Source organism: Myxine glutinosa, chromosome 7, assembly GCF_964187855.1.
Source record: "Myxine glutinosa chromosome 7, kmMyxGlut1.1, whole genome shotgun sequence".
Lineage (NCBI taxonomy): Eukaryota > Metazoa > Chordata > Myxini > Myxiniformes > Myxinidae > Myxine > Myxine glutinosa.
In genome coordinates, this window is record NC_136267.1 from 24,913,031 (window position 1) to 24,927,534 (window position 14,504).

The following is a 14,504-nucleotide window of genomic DNA, read 5'->3' on the forward strand; positions in this document are numbered from 1 at the left end:
TGCTCAAGATCAACTGCCATCTGCTTGGAAATTAGCCAACATCACCGCTTTACACAAAAAAGGTGCAAAAACAGATCCTAGCAACTACAGACCAATCAGCCTTCTCCCAATCAGCAAAGTCATGGAATCCATCATTGCGTCGGATATGAAATCTTTCCTCTTCTCCAATGGCTTGATCTCTGATCATCAATTTGGTTTCAGACCAGGTCACTCTACTCTGGACATGCTGCTTCTGCTGTCTCAACAATGGATGGAGGTCCTCAATGCCAAACAGGAAATTAGAGCTGTCTCCCTCGACATATCACATGCCTTCGATACGGTCTGGCACACCGCTCTGCTCACCAAACCCTCCTCCTTTGATATCCATGGAAATCTCCACGCATGGCTGGCGGACTTCCTCTCTAGTCGTAGTCAACGTATGGCCCTGAATGGTGTTCTCTCATCTCCTCTTCCTGTACAGGCTGGAGTTCCCGAAGGCAGTGTTCTGGGCCCTGTGCTTTTTCTGGTCTTCATCAATGATCTCTCTGACTCTCTTGATAATCCTCTCTATCTCTTTGCTGATGACTCCACTCACTGCCGCTCCATTCCTCATCCCTCAGATCGGCAGTCTGCAGCCTCCTCACTCTCTGCAGACCTGGACAAAATCACAGACTGGGCAAACAAGTGGAACATGTCTTTCAATCCTGACAAATCTCACACTCTTATGATGTCTCTCCGAAAAGACCGACTGGACAACCCTCCCATCCACTTTCTGAATAATCCTCTCCAAGAAGTTCTGTCACTCAAGCTTTTGGGTCTCACTATCTGCCATTATCTTTCCTGGGAAAACCATATTTCAAATCTGTCCTCCAAAGCCAGTCGCTGACTGGGCATCCTCCATCGTCCGAAGTCCTTCCTTGGCACACCTGAGCTCCTCACCACATACAAGGCTTTCATCCTCAGCTCATTGGAATACTGCTCTCCCCTCTGGGCTGGTGCTCCTGCGTTACGCCAAGCTCGTCTTCATGCTGTTGAAACCAAAGCGTTCAGAATCATTGGAATCTCCCGTGATGAAGCTACCCCCGAGGGCCTTTCACTTACTCACCGCAGGCAGGTTGGTGGTCTTTCTGTCTTATACCGACTCCTCTCCGGCCTTGCGCCTCCAGCTCTCTCTGGGCTCTGTCCCACAAATATTACCACAGGTCGCACAAGATCTGCCTGCAACCCTCTTATGGTTAAACTGCCTGAATCAAGACTCTCTGCTCACCTTCACTCTTTTATTCCTCTTTTCTCCCGCCTCTGGAACAAACTCCCCCACTCCCTTCAATACCACTCCTCCCTCCAGGTCTTCAAAACAGCTGTTCACCACCATCTCTTATCTTCCCCCATGCAAAACCTTGATCTTTTCTACCCCTGCTAATTTCACCCCAAATCCTCTGTTTTGAAATCCCAACTTCTTTCTTGAAAGTCCTTGGTGTCCTTGTGTTTGTAGTTCTCCCACCCAACCCCTTCCCACACCGCCTCCCCCCAAGCCCTCTCCCTGCCACACATTCCCGATGTCCCTCACAAATGTTGTGTTTATGTGCTTTCCCTTCTCTCCCCATCTTGTCTACCGCTCCCCTTTTTATTTTTGTCTTGGTTGTTTGTCTGTTTAATTTGTTTGTGTGATAAATGTTAGCTCTTTCACGAGCCTCGATTATGTATCCAAAAAAAACAACACAAACAAAAAAACGGATCGATGCCATCACTAATATGGCTGTCAAACCACGTGACATATGACATCATCTTTTCAAACTGTATGCAACAGTGCTGTTTGATATTTGTAAAATTTAGCATCGATAGGGTGAGCTGTTTCAGAGATATAATTATTTTATATTTTACTTCAATCCAATATGGCTGCCAAACCATGTGACCTATGATGTCATACATTTAATATTTCAATACAAATGGGTCATAGATGATGTGCATGCAATTTCAGATTTTTAGGATGAGGAATTCGATGAAAACATTTTCGGCTGGTATACGACTTCACCTATGATGTCATCATTATCATGATTTTGTTCCCCATTGGGAGTACTTGACAAAGTTCCAAGTTTCAAATTTTTCCATTCAGTGGTTTCCAATAAATGTTTTAAATTATTTGCTTTTAATCCAAGATGGCTGCCATACCACGTGACCTATGACATCACAATTATCATATAAACATTCTGTGTGGGTGTTACCCTCACCCTGAAAGTTTTGTCTCAATCGGACATATGGTTGCTGAGAAAAACGAGGATGGACGTACGGATGGACGGACAACCCGAAAACATAATGACTCCGGCGACTTTGTCGGCGGCGGTATAATCAGGGAAAGGCAAGAGGGGATATCTCACCAAGATATCAAGCTCTCGTATGTAATGTATGCAATGCATTGTGGGAATCCAGGTGGTGCGCTGCCATCATTGCAATCATATTGTTCTATTTTGTCAGTCACAAGAGCTTTCGTGGTTTCAAACATGAGTTTTATTAAAAGAAATCCCGACGAGTTGAAAATGGCAGAACTAAAGATCTGGTTAACCAGAGGGAGGGCGTGAAACGAGACTGAAGGCTTATTTCGTGCAGAGGTAACGTGACTGCTTGAAACGAGCTCCCGGACTGTCGGTGTCGGATTTGGTTGTCACATGTCATACGTACGCTACTTGGTTTCCATGCCGACTGATTACACGATTGATCCACGTGTTTCTCCAATGTTCTAGAAAGATGGAGAAACCCAGAACCCGACAAAGAAAACTTTGCTCTCCTTTCCTCCACAGCATATTCAGAGAAAGGACAAAATAAAGTAAATAAAAGAAACCAAAAGAAAAGTTCCAAAACAGGAAAACAGATTTTATAACATTTAAACAACTTTATATGGGAATAGGAAACTTCACTTCCGGTTGAAGGGGAAGCACCAGTGGTCAATTTGGAAGAACATCCAAAAACGCAAGTTTTGAGGAAACAAAGTTCAAAACCCACTTTTTATTCACCATAAATGTTTGTTGGCGTGCACAACACACTTATCTACCGTGTGTAAATCTTCATCATATAATTTGAAAAATCTCACTTGTGATGCAAAATTTCCCACTAAAATTCCTTCTTACCTGCAATGAAACTCAGTCGGTCCGTCGGTGGGGTTTCCTTGGGGTTACAAACTCCCTGGGTTTCAGAGGAAATATCATGGGGACTCAAATCGTGTACATTTTTCTTCCACCCTCCATGTTCACCACAAACATGGTCATAATCACCAGGAATAAAATCTCTCCTCAATAATTTCTGGACAAATAGCTTCCTCAAACTCTCATCGTTTGGGATAACGTCAAATGAAAGTCCCTGAGAAAACTGTGTATGTGTGAACTCCTATATTGTTGACTTGACACAAGTAGCACATTCCCCAGAGGAGATACAGGAAAATGCTGACTTTCCACAAACTTTGGTCTTCCCATCAACATAAAGGCAGAGGTCCTTTTTCAACTGGGGCCAAATGACGAGTACTATGATCCTGCAGTGTACATAGCTGGATATCCTCTCTGGGTCATAAAGAAGTTCACCTATCTTGGCAGTGTTGTATCTCATGACAACTTAGATGCGGAAATGTCCAGAAGCATTCAGGCTGCTACTTCTGCTTTTGGGACCCTCCATTCGCACTGCTACAAAATGTAAGGTCTGTCCGGCCGTTTGTCCTCAGCAGAGACAATCACATTGTATAGAAGCTATGTACGCAAACTAGCGCAGGTACAACAATGCCATCTCCGATACATCCTTGGAATATTGGAAAGCTAAGATCACGAGCAGGGAAGTGCTCAGGTGTACAGACATGTCCAGTGTGAGGACCATCCGACTGAAAAACTTAACTCTGTTGGGTTGGCGATGTAGTACGCATGGAAGATTCAAATCGACCTAAATTTGTTGTATTCGGTCAGCTTAGTACAGGGAGTAGGACACAGGGTGGACAATGCCTGTGCCACAAAGACGTCATTCAACCCAATTATCTCAACGCTGCAGACATCCCAGTGGAAAATTGGGAGACCATCACCCAAAACAGACATGCATGGTGCAATGCAAGCCACAAGGGGGCTGAGGCTGCTGACAGATCAAGAATAACATGTGAATGGCTGCGGCAACAGAGATGCCACGATGCCATCCAATATCCGAGGTCTATATCGGTCGACTTTGATGAATGTGGGAGAAGCTTCTCAGTGGTTATCGTCCTTGTCTCCGACTCCCGTACCCATCACAATTAAGATTTCATCCCCAATCATCGTCGAATACACAAACAGAGATTTCTTTGAATCGATTGTGGCTTTCTTTTGAATTATTTTGTATTGATTAATATTTGTTGTTGTTGAACAGCTGCATTTCCACCAGTAGCAACAATTTCTCGGAGACAAGTGTTCCGCCAGTAATGAACATATCCGATATGAGTGGAAATGTAGAAGATCCAACTACTCTTCAGGTAAGTGCCTATTCTTGAATGGGTACCTCCTTGAACTCGAAGACAAATTTCAATACTTTGCAAAATAACAGTGAGTGGTTGATGTGCTTTAATATGTCACTTTGGTTAAAATAAACTTTCATTGGATCTTTGTTGCATTGTGGGTGTTGGGATTTTCCACAGAAATATCGAAGCAATTAGCCTGAAAAAGGGTCTCATGGAATCTGATGAGATTCTCATAAGATATGTCATATCTTCGGATAAATCATAAAATATTTTTGGAGGGCAAGTACAGAGCACAATGAAAATTGGAAAATATCCAATCCCACACAGCAACTTTTCCATACAATTGTGTGACCCCCTGATAATAACGCAGGCCGACGTGGGCCGTTAACAGATGACTAAATCTGATTATAAAGCGGTTCGGCCAAAATCGTGCCACAGGTACTCAATTGACAGAAAGCACGAAAGCGATCAGACAAGAACGAACCAAAGCAAGGAGGAACAGGTATTTATTTACTGCTATACAAAACCAAAGAAGAAACGAAGGTAATTTACAGGACGGAGAAGAAGAAGATACACAGTGCAATTCTTAACGATACAGGCTTAACTTATACCCCAGGGACAAGACGAACAGAACAAACTCACGTACACAAAAGAGGATTGCAGGCAGGAATGGCTGGACGAAGGATGAGAAGGGTCCGTGCAGAACGGCAGGGCTGGCAGCGAGCGGCCGCCGACTCCCCGCACTCGGGTTCACATGGCACGGCTGCTCGAAGCAGCGCGTCAGAGCTTCCTGCGGCAGGGCTGCTCGAAGCAGCGCCTCGGAGCTTCACGCAGCTGGTCTCTCCTGCCTTCTCACCGACTCTCTGGAACCTCCTCATACGCGTCTCTCAAGTCCAATTCGTACCTTCTTTGTCCAACTCATCTGCGCGTCTCGTCCTGGTGGGGGCCTCGCGCCAAGGGTTTTATAACCACCCCTTTGGAACCCTCTCAAACTCTCTAGATGTTTCTTGCCACGCCCTACCAAGCCATGCTCACCGAGCCCTGGTTGGTCGTTAATGGCTCTCTGGCTCCACCTTTGATGACGAGGGCTCTCTGGCTCCACCTTTGATGATGAGGTGGGGCCACGCCCTTCTTCTCCGATCCTGGCCTCATGGGCAATGGAGTTTTGGCGCGATGTGGAGCCAGTAAACACAGCCCCATGCAACTTACTGGCACTTTTAGGAGGCCATTGGGGATATTGAAAGGGATCTATCTCATTTGATTGATGCAACGTAGAGTCGACTATTGGAAACACAGCCTTACCTGAAACACATACTAATGATATAACTATGAAAAGGGCCTATGATTCGCTACGTGTTGCAATGTGGACTAACTAAGGTGCAATTATTTCAATTAACAGCCAATTAAGGGGAAATGTACACAGGGGTTATTTATAAGGGAATTTACTACTAAATTTACATGTGAAGGTTCTAAAAACCGCAACACAGCACCCTCATTCCTCACGGCACGTCTCGGACCGAAAAAAACTTTAACTTCATGTGACACGCAGGTGTAATACCCCTCTACTATTAACCTTGCCCTTGAGTGCGACAGTTTTAAGACACAATTAAGTATGTCCCGCCTGCTACGTTGCATCCTGCCGAACAGATTCGCACCCACAATTAACCGAATTGCAGAATTAATTCGCAAACTACACATTGACGGTGGGGAGCATGTTATTTACAAGTGACATTATTTTGATTATTTACAAAACGCAACCCAGGACCTGTCATTTGTTTGGGAGACAAAAGATAAAGAACCCTGTGGGAAGGAGGAGAAAGCATGCACTGCATCGATACAGCACGTCTACATGCCTGGGGATGCAGGATTGATATTGCAATGCATCCCTGAGCATGCGAGCACCAAAGCACCAATAAGCACCATCAAGCACCATCCAGTGCTACATTGCACACACACTAAAAAAAAAACTGATGGTCTTGATGTTGTTCTGCTCCGTCTGCTGGCCGATGTTCCTTCCAGATGTTGTCTTTCTTCGTCGCTTGCTGCCTATTTGCAATAATAAATAAAAAGGCACAAAACGCGTCAATTTTTTACTTGGGGCCCAAAGGTGCCAACTATGGGTGGTCCACCTGTAGGGCAAAAGGGGCCACCTCACAGTGGTCCGCAAGCCAACTCTTCCCGGGCCATCATAGCCGGTCCCAGCAGAGGGGTCATGCCACAAACGTGTGGTCCATAAGTGTGGTGCTCGGCCAAAGAACCGTGGTCCATAAGTGTGGTGCTTGGCCGCAAGACGTGCGGTCCATAAAGTGGTGCATCGATCCAGGCAGCTGGCAGCGGCGGCTCGGGCACACAAATGCGGCTCCCGCACGCTCTCCCTCAGTGCCCAGAGAGCATGGTCCATGGGGGGGGGGGGGGGGGGGGGGAGGAAGACCAAGCAGAGTCAGCGATGGGCAAGGGTGCAAGGGTACACATCAACACAAGGCAATGCAGAGGTGAGGTGCGCCTGGAGATCGAGTGGAGAAAGCTCGTCCCTCACGTACGTCACCCCCCCTGTCACCTACTCTACCCTCGCCCCTTACCCCGTATTTACACAACAATTTACAAATTCGTCACTACGTCCTGGCTTCCCCATACCTCCCCTAATTCCAAATTCATTACAATCCCAATTTCTAACCAAATTTGCCATCACCCAATTAATCATCAATCCCTCCTAAGGAGGAAGAGATGGAACAACCAGCACAATGTCACACCCACGTCGTGATGCGTCTCACATTCCCAAAAACATCTGCACAAAAATAACCAAACCATGGTGTGGTGTGGAGTCCTGTCGTCACCTCAGGTGAGTGGATGTGGATGGTGCGAGGAGATTTTTAAGCCTAACTACTTTCTAAATGACATTAACACACTTTACACTACCCGAGGTCTTTCCCTGCAAAACCCTGCAAACCCCACTACAATTTACCTATACCCTCTACCTACTTTTAAACTACCCTCCCCGGGTATTCGTGATGGGGGTCCATCCTCCCCATCCACTCCCTTCGCACCAACCACTTCACTCCACGTTTTCCACCATACTCACTCCATACCATCCATTCCATACTCCATGTATCCCAGACCATTCATTTCATCCAACCATTCTCCATACACCTGTTCACTTGCACACCTGTGCTCACACACACCCGGTGGCTCTTGCACCCTCCTTTCCTCCCAGGCTTCTTCATTCACTGCAATGCCATTCACCCACAATCGCACTTTCTACCATACGCAGCTCAATACACTTTCTACATACACACACAGCATCATCTGATCTAACTACTCCCTTCTGAAACTCGCGCTTCCCAGTCACCCTTTATATTATTGCGCTCCCTCGTCATTATCATCCAACTAATCTACCTACGTCCCCTACTACAGGTACCATGTCGCTACTTAACCCTACAGTTACCTATGGTCATCTCTTGGTCCCTATACAATAATCCAAACCCTCCCTGGCTTGGTTTTTACCGCCATAACCCCATAAACTATAGCTCATGTGCCCGGGTGGATGTGAGGGATGGTGGATTTGCCATCTGTTACGAATTCAAGTGAATTACTATTCAGGTCTTTGCTTATCAATGTGTAGTCGATTAAAGGTTGTTGTGATTAAAGGGTCAGGAGCCCTTCTGGGAAAAAGGAGACCGGAAACGGCAGGAAAAAGACACGAGGTCCTGGAGAAGCGACGATCTTCTTCTTCTTCCTCGCCGAGCTCCGAGGCGAGGGTATCGATATTGAGCAGCGTCTGACGCTGCGTTGGAAAACCCGTCGGGCGAAAGGAATTACCCCTTGACACATCAAGTTGCCGTGGGTTCGTGCGCGGAACCAAGCGTCCTATACAGTTCGCCTCACCGTCTACAAGGACGCGTACGGGTCGCACCTTGGGCCTCGCACACTGGACAAGCCGCGCGTTGCTTTGCCCGCTTTGCTTGGCAAGGAGGTGTGTGCTGCAACCGTTGCTCCCGGTACGTGACGTGCACGTTTGGGAGCACGTCAGCCAGGGGTTCGTTCAACCGCCCATGTGCGGAGAAGCCGACCTTCATCTTGGTCAGAAAGGGCCCAGAGACATTGTGAGGGACAGAGACCAAAGGGGTCTTGAGTACCCAAGGGGTCGGGAGTGGGGAAAGGGGACACACATATATAAGATGGCCATCTTAATAATATTGGTTATTGATTGTTGATTGTTGATGGTTGTTGATGGTTGTTGATGGTTGATTGCTCGGGGAAAATATTATTGGTTATTCCGGATCCTTGGTGTGGGGTTTCTTATTGACTGGAATTCATGTTGATTGCGTTATGAAAGCGTATAAATCATTGATCTTTCTGGCGGAGTTCCTCTCACGGTCCGGGGGTCACCGAGACCAGGTAGTTACCGGGAGGACCACGTAACAGAATTGGGGGCTCGTCCAAATTACGATTTGCGGATTCGCAATTGGGTCTACGTCCGGGATCTAAAATTGTATAAAATAATAAAATAATATTTTTATTAATTAAAATTTATTAATTAAGTATTAATTGGTAAATTTTTGGGGAAATTGGGGGTAAAGTCTTGGGTGAAGGTTAACAGGTGTTAACGATAAGCACCATGGCGTTTGTGGCACAGAACTTTGCGGTAACCCCGAGTGAGGCACAGTTCCGAGTGTTACTAAAGTCGGACCTCTTGAAATTGGCCAAACATTTTAACTTGGAGGTCCGAACTAATTTGAGGAAGGCAGAGTTGCAGACCACGGTGATACAGTCTATGGTGGGATTAGGAACATGGGACGAGTTAGCCTGGGAGTGGCTACCCGAAGAACCAGAAGACGTTGAGCTCCGGAAACTGGAGTTGCAATTACGGAGCCAGGAACGGATCAAAGAAGAAGAAAGGAAAGCAGAAAAGGAAAGAGCAGAAGAAGAAAGGAAAGCAGAAAAGGAAAGAGCAGAAGAAGAAAGGAAAGCAGAAAAGGAAAGAGCAGAAGAAGAAAGGAAAGCAGAAAAGGAAAGAGCAGAAGAAGAAAGGAAAGCAGAAAAGGAAAGAGCAGAAGAAGAAAGGAAAGCAGAAAAGGAAAGATCAGAAGAGGAAAGGAAAGCAGAAGAGAGGAGAGAAGAGAAACAAGCAGAGGAAAGGAGAGTGGAACGAGAACTCCAGGAAAGGTTAGAAGGGAGAAAAGCAGAGGAGAGGAGAGCTGCAAGGGACCTCGAAGCAGAGGAGAGAAAAGCGGAAAGGGAATTAAAGGAACGTGACATGGAGCTTCAGCAAGAAATTAAATTCAAGGAGCTGGAGTTAATGAGAGAACGGGGAGAGGTACCACCCTTGCTGACGGGGTCAACACCTAGCCAGAACACCTGGGATGTGGGCAGACATGTGAGGCTGGTTCCACCCTTCAGTGAAAAGGAAGTCGCTAAATTTTTTCCACACTTTGAGAAAGTGGCTCGACAGTTAAACTGGCCGGAGGAGGCCTGGACCATACTAGTGCAAAGTGTGCTGGTGGGAAAAGCTCAAGAGATTTATTCGGCACTACCAATGGACCAATGTGCAGATTATGAGGTATTGAAGAAGCACATCCTCAAAGCCTATGAGTTGGTTCCGGAAGCTTACCGGCAAAATTTCAGGAATGCCAGGAAGAGGGAGAGTGAGACCCATGTGGAGTTTGCTAGAGTGAAATAAAATATGTTTGATCGGTGGTGTGAGTCAAAAGGAGTCGGGAACGATTTCGAAGCATTGCGTGACCTGATGCTGGTGGAGGAATTTCAACAGTGTGTCCACGAGGACATCAAAGTGTACCTGCAGGAAAAGAAAGTACCGAAGTTGTGGGACGCAGCCACCATGGCAGATGATTATGCCTTAACACACCGGATAGGGGTCCACGAACCTAACTCCTCGCCTAGATCTCCGCAGGGGAGGTGTGGAACAGCAGGTGCGGAGAACGACAATACATGGCGGCGGCCTCGAGATGAATATGGGGACAACGCTGATACCCGAACTGTTCGAAATCAGGGGGCTACGGGCCCAAGACAAACGTATTTTTCAGGGGGCCCGAGGCAGACCACGAGTTTTTCCTCCGGGCCTACTTGCTCTTTTTGCAAGAAACCTGGACACTTGATGTCCAGTTGTTACCTCATGAAAAGGGAAAACCCAGAGCGGAGTCCGACTATTACCACTCCGAATGCGATGGCAAGCGTAAGAAATCGCCCACAGAAGAGTTACCAACCATTTATTTATGAGGGGTTGGTCTCACTCAAGGGAGACTTGACTAACCCAAGACCGGTTAGGGTTTTGAGGGACACAGGAGCCCATCAATCCTTAATGCTTGAAGGCATTTTGCCATTGTCAAAGAGTACCGCAACTGGTAATAGTGTTCGGTTACAAGGGATCGGTGGCTGTGTTAGTGCCCCACTTCATGTCATCCATTTGGAATCCGATTTGGTGTCAGGACCGGTCACCGTCGGTTTACAAGCCACGCTTCCTGTAGAGGGAGTATCTGTGATTATCGGGAATGATTTGGCCGGGGGGCAAATTTATGGTAACCCGAGGGTTGGTAAAGAGCACAGCAGGGAAAATAACACCACACCAGCTCGGGATGGCGACAAAAGTTCCAAGTTATTTGTAGGGGGACTGAACTTCAACACAGAGGAAGAAGTTCTGACCTCTGTCTTCAACAGATATGGGCCGCTGGTGGAAGTGCGGGTGGTAAAAGACAGGGAAACGCAACGGTCAAGAGGGTTCGGCTTTGTCATGTTTGCAAGCACAAGAGACGCCAGGGAGGCAGAGAAGAATTGGAATGGTAAGGATTTGGAAGGTCGGACCATAACAGTAGGGAAGGCAATTTCGTAGGCGTCGAGAGGTCTACAGAAGAGGACCACTTGGCGGTAGTTTTGGTGTTGGCAGCAGCCGATATTACTATGGAGGCTCCCAGAGTTACGGCACCTCCCGAAAGAATGAATGTCAGAGCACTGGCCGGGAAGGAGACCGCCAGTCAGGTAACGGCTGGGACAAGGGGTCCCACCGTAACTGTTAGGAGTCTGGAGAAGTTGAAGCACTATATACGGTGGAGCCGCCGAGCCGGGGCTCCTACACGGACTAACCGTGAACGCCACGTTCTTAAAGGCGTCCAGGTAGGGAACTTTCCTGCACGGACTAACCGTGAACTCCACGTTCTTAAAGGCGTCCATGTAATGAACTTTCCTCCCCGGACTAACCGTGAGCTCCACATTCCTTAATGTAGGGAATACTCAGCTGGGCCTCCCGAAAAAGTGCTATCGAGAGGTTTAACTTTGGGGCTTTGGTCACCACCTCTTAACCGTCATTCAAGAGAAACTAGAAGTGGTTGACGCTTGGTCCAGAGGGAATTAATCTAGGGGATTGGGTGAAATATTGTTGCTTTATTTTTAAGTGATGACTGTGCCCGGGGGGAACTGATGATTTGGGGGGGGGGGGGGGGGGGGGGGGGTGAGTTATCTGGTTTGTTTATCCAAGTTGGCCAGCAAAGAAAGTTTTCGCTGGGTTGAAACTTTCTTTCTTGAAGGGGGGGAGTGTTACGAATTCATGTGAATTACTATTCAGGTCTTTGCTTATCAATGTGTAGTCGATTAAAGGTTGTTGTGATTAAAGGGTCAGGAGCCCTTCTGGGAAAAAGGAGACCGGAAACGGCAGGAAAAAGACACGAGGTCCTGGAGAAGCGACGATCTTCTTCTTCTTCCTCGCCGAGCTCCGAGGCGAGGGTATCGATATTGAGCAGCGTCTGACGCTGCGTTGGAAAACCCGTCGGGCGAAAGGAATTACCCCTTGACACATCAAGTTGCCGTGGGTTCGTGCACGGAACCAAGCGTCCTACACAGTTCGCCTCACCGTCTACAAGGACACGTACGGGTCGCACCTTGGGCCTCGCGCACTGGACAAGCCGCGCGTTGCTTTGCCCGCTTTGCTTGGCAAGGAGGTGTGCGCTGCAACCGTTGTTCCCGGTACGTGACGTGCACGTTTGGGAGCACGTCAGCCAGGGGTTCGTTCAACCGCCCGTGTGCGGAGAAGCCGACCTTCATCTTGGTCAGGAGGGGCCCAGAGACATTGTGAGGGACAGAGACCAAAGGGGTCGTGAGTACCCAAGGGGTCGGGAGTGGGGAAAGGGGACACACATATATAAGATGGCCATCTTAATAATATTGGTGATTGATTGTTGATTGTTGATGGTTGTTGATGGTTGTTGATGGTTGATTGCTCGGGGAAAATATTATTGGTTATTCCGGATCCTTGGTGTGGGGTTTCTTATTGACTGGAATTCATGTTGATTGCGTTACGAAAGCGTATAAATCATTGATCTTTCTGGCGGAGTTCCTCTCACGGTCCGGGGGTCACCGAGACCAGGTAGTTACCAGGAGGACCATGTAACACATCCCTCCACCTCGGGCATCTCCCATTATCAATTTTGCCCATCCAATTTTTCTGCCAATCACATTTGCCAATCAGTACTGCCAATCATTTTTACCCATCAAATTTACCAATCCATTTTGCCAATCATATTCCCTATTCCCAATTTCGAATCCAAACACTATTATCTTCACAGTCCACTCACTTGAGCCTCTCGGTGCGTCGTTACATCATTAAAACTCGGTTTCGCAAAGCCGAGCAATGAATTCGGGTGGTTTGGTCGCCTGCAGGTTGAGTCCGTCCAGCATTCGGTTCAGGGGAGGAGGTTTGGTTAGGCCGAGGTTTAAAGCACCATCCCTACACAGGGCCTCTCACTCCCAAGCGCGATGGGCCAACCTTGCCCGGGTGGAACACCGTAACCACAAGGGGTAGCCGTCCCGACCCTTCCTACCTTCCCTCGCACCGGGCGGCCTGCTCCGCTTAGCAGAGCACGGACGCGACCGTGCAGGGCGAGGCCCGGCCCGGATCGCGCACGGCGGTTCTTTTGAAACTGCCATGATTACGACCCCCGCCGGTTCCCACAGTACCCAAAGCCCGGCACGGACCGCGGCTCACGTCGTCTAAACGACGGTCTAACCGCTGCTCCGTTTAACGTCGATGCTCCCCGTACATACTCACACCACTCATTCTTTTTCCTCCTCACACATCCAGGTGTCTCCACACAATCCGTCATTGCACCTTCTCTTACACACCACCCAGGTACACTCATTCCGCTCACAGACTTCGTTACACACCTGACCACCACACACCTTGGCAAACACTCGTCGTTCGCACACGTCATCAACACACCTCCTCGTGCCCACTCCTCGGTCATATCCTCTGTGACAACCATGGGTGTGCACTCTTTTGCACACCCAATCACACGCTTCACCACCAACTCAGGTGTGCATTCCCACACGCGCTCAACCATTCCAGGTGTGCATTTTTCCATTCCAGGTGTGCATTCCTTCTCACCTGCCACAACCAACTCGTACTCCGTGTCACTCTCACCACCACACTCTGTCGTGCATTGACCCTCACTCTCGACAGCACACTCACTCCTCGACGCACACCTTTTCCTCACACACCCCATTGTCAGACATCCTCGCACACCTCCTCTTTCCACATACTCTGCACAAGTCGCACACCTCACCAGCGGCCTTTCACGAATGCCCGGGTCTAACCCAACACCCAAGCTCACTGAATCTCCCCTCACACCATATACATTCCCGAGCATACACATTGGAGTCATTGTCCAGCTGAAGTGACTCCCTGTGGCCTCGCAAAGCCAGGTTCTGAGTCGCAAGGAATTTTATGCAGTGAAGGATTCTCGTCAAGATATCACGCCACTTCTGCTTTTCCTTCTCAATCTGTGACTGAAGTTCCGCGTCAATAACTCCTCTGTTTTCAGCTAAATTTCTTTCCATTTCTTTCCACTGTGTGAAGCACTCCCAATGATTCTTAGCATTTCATGAACACTAATCCTTTCAGGTGCTTTCAACTGGTTGAATCCACTTTCCTGCTCCAATGAGGATTGATGGTCTGACCGGGAACGGGAATAGAGAAGACAACAGATACAAAATGCAAACTTTTTAGAAGGGGAATAGACCAGCCATGAGTGAGTCACTTCCTCACCATGACCATTTCCCAATT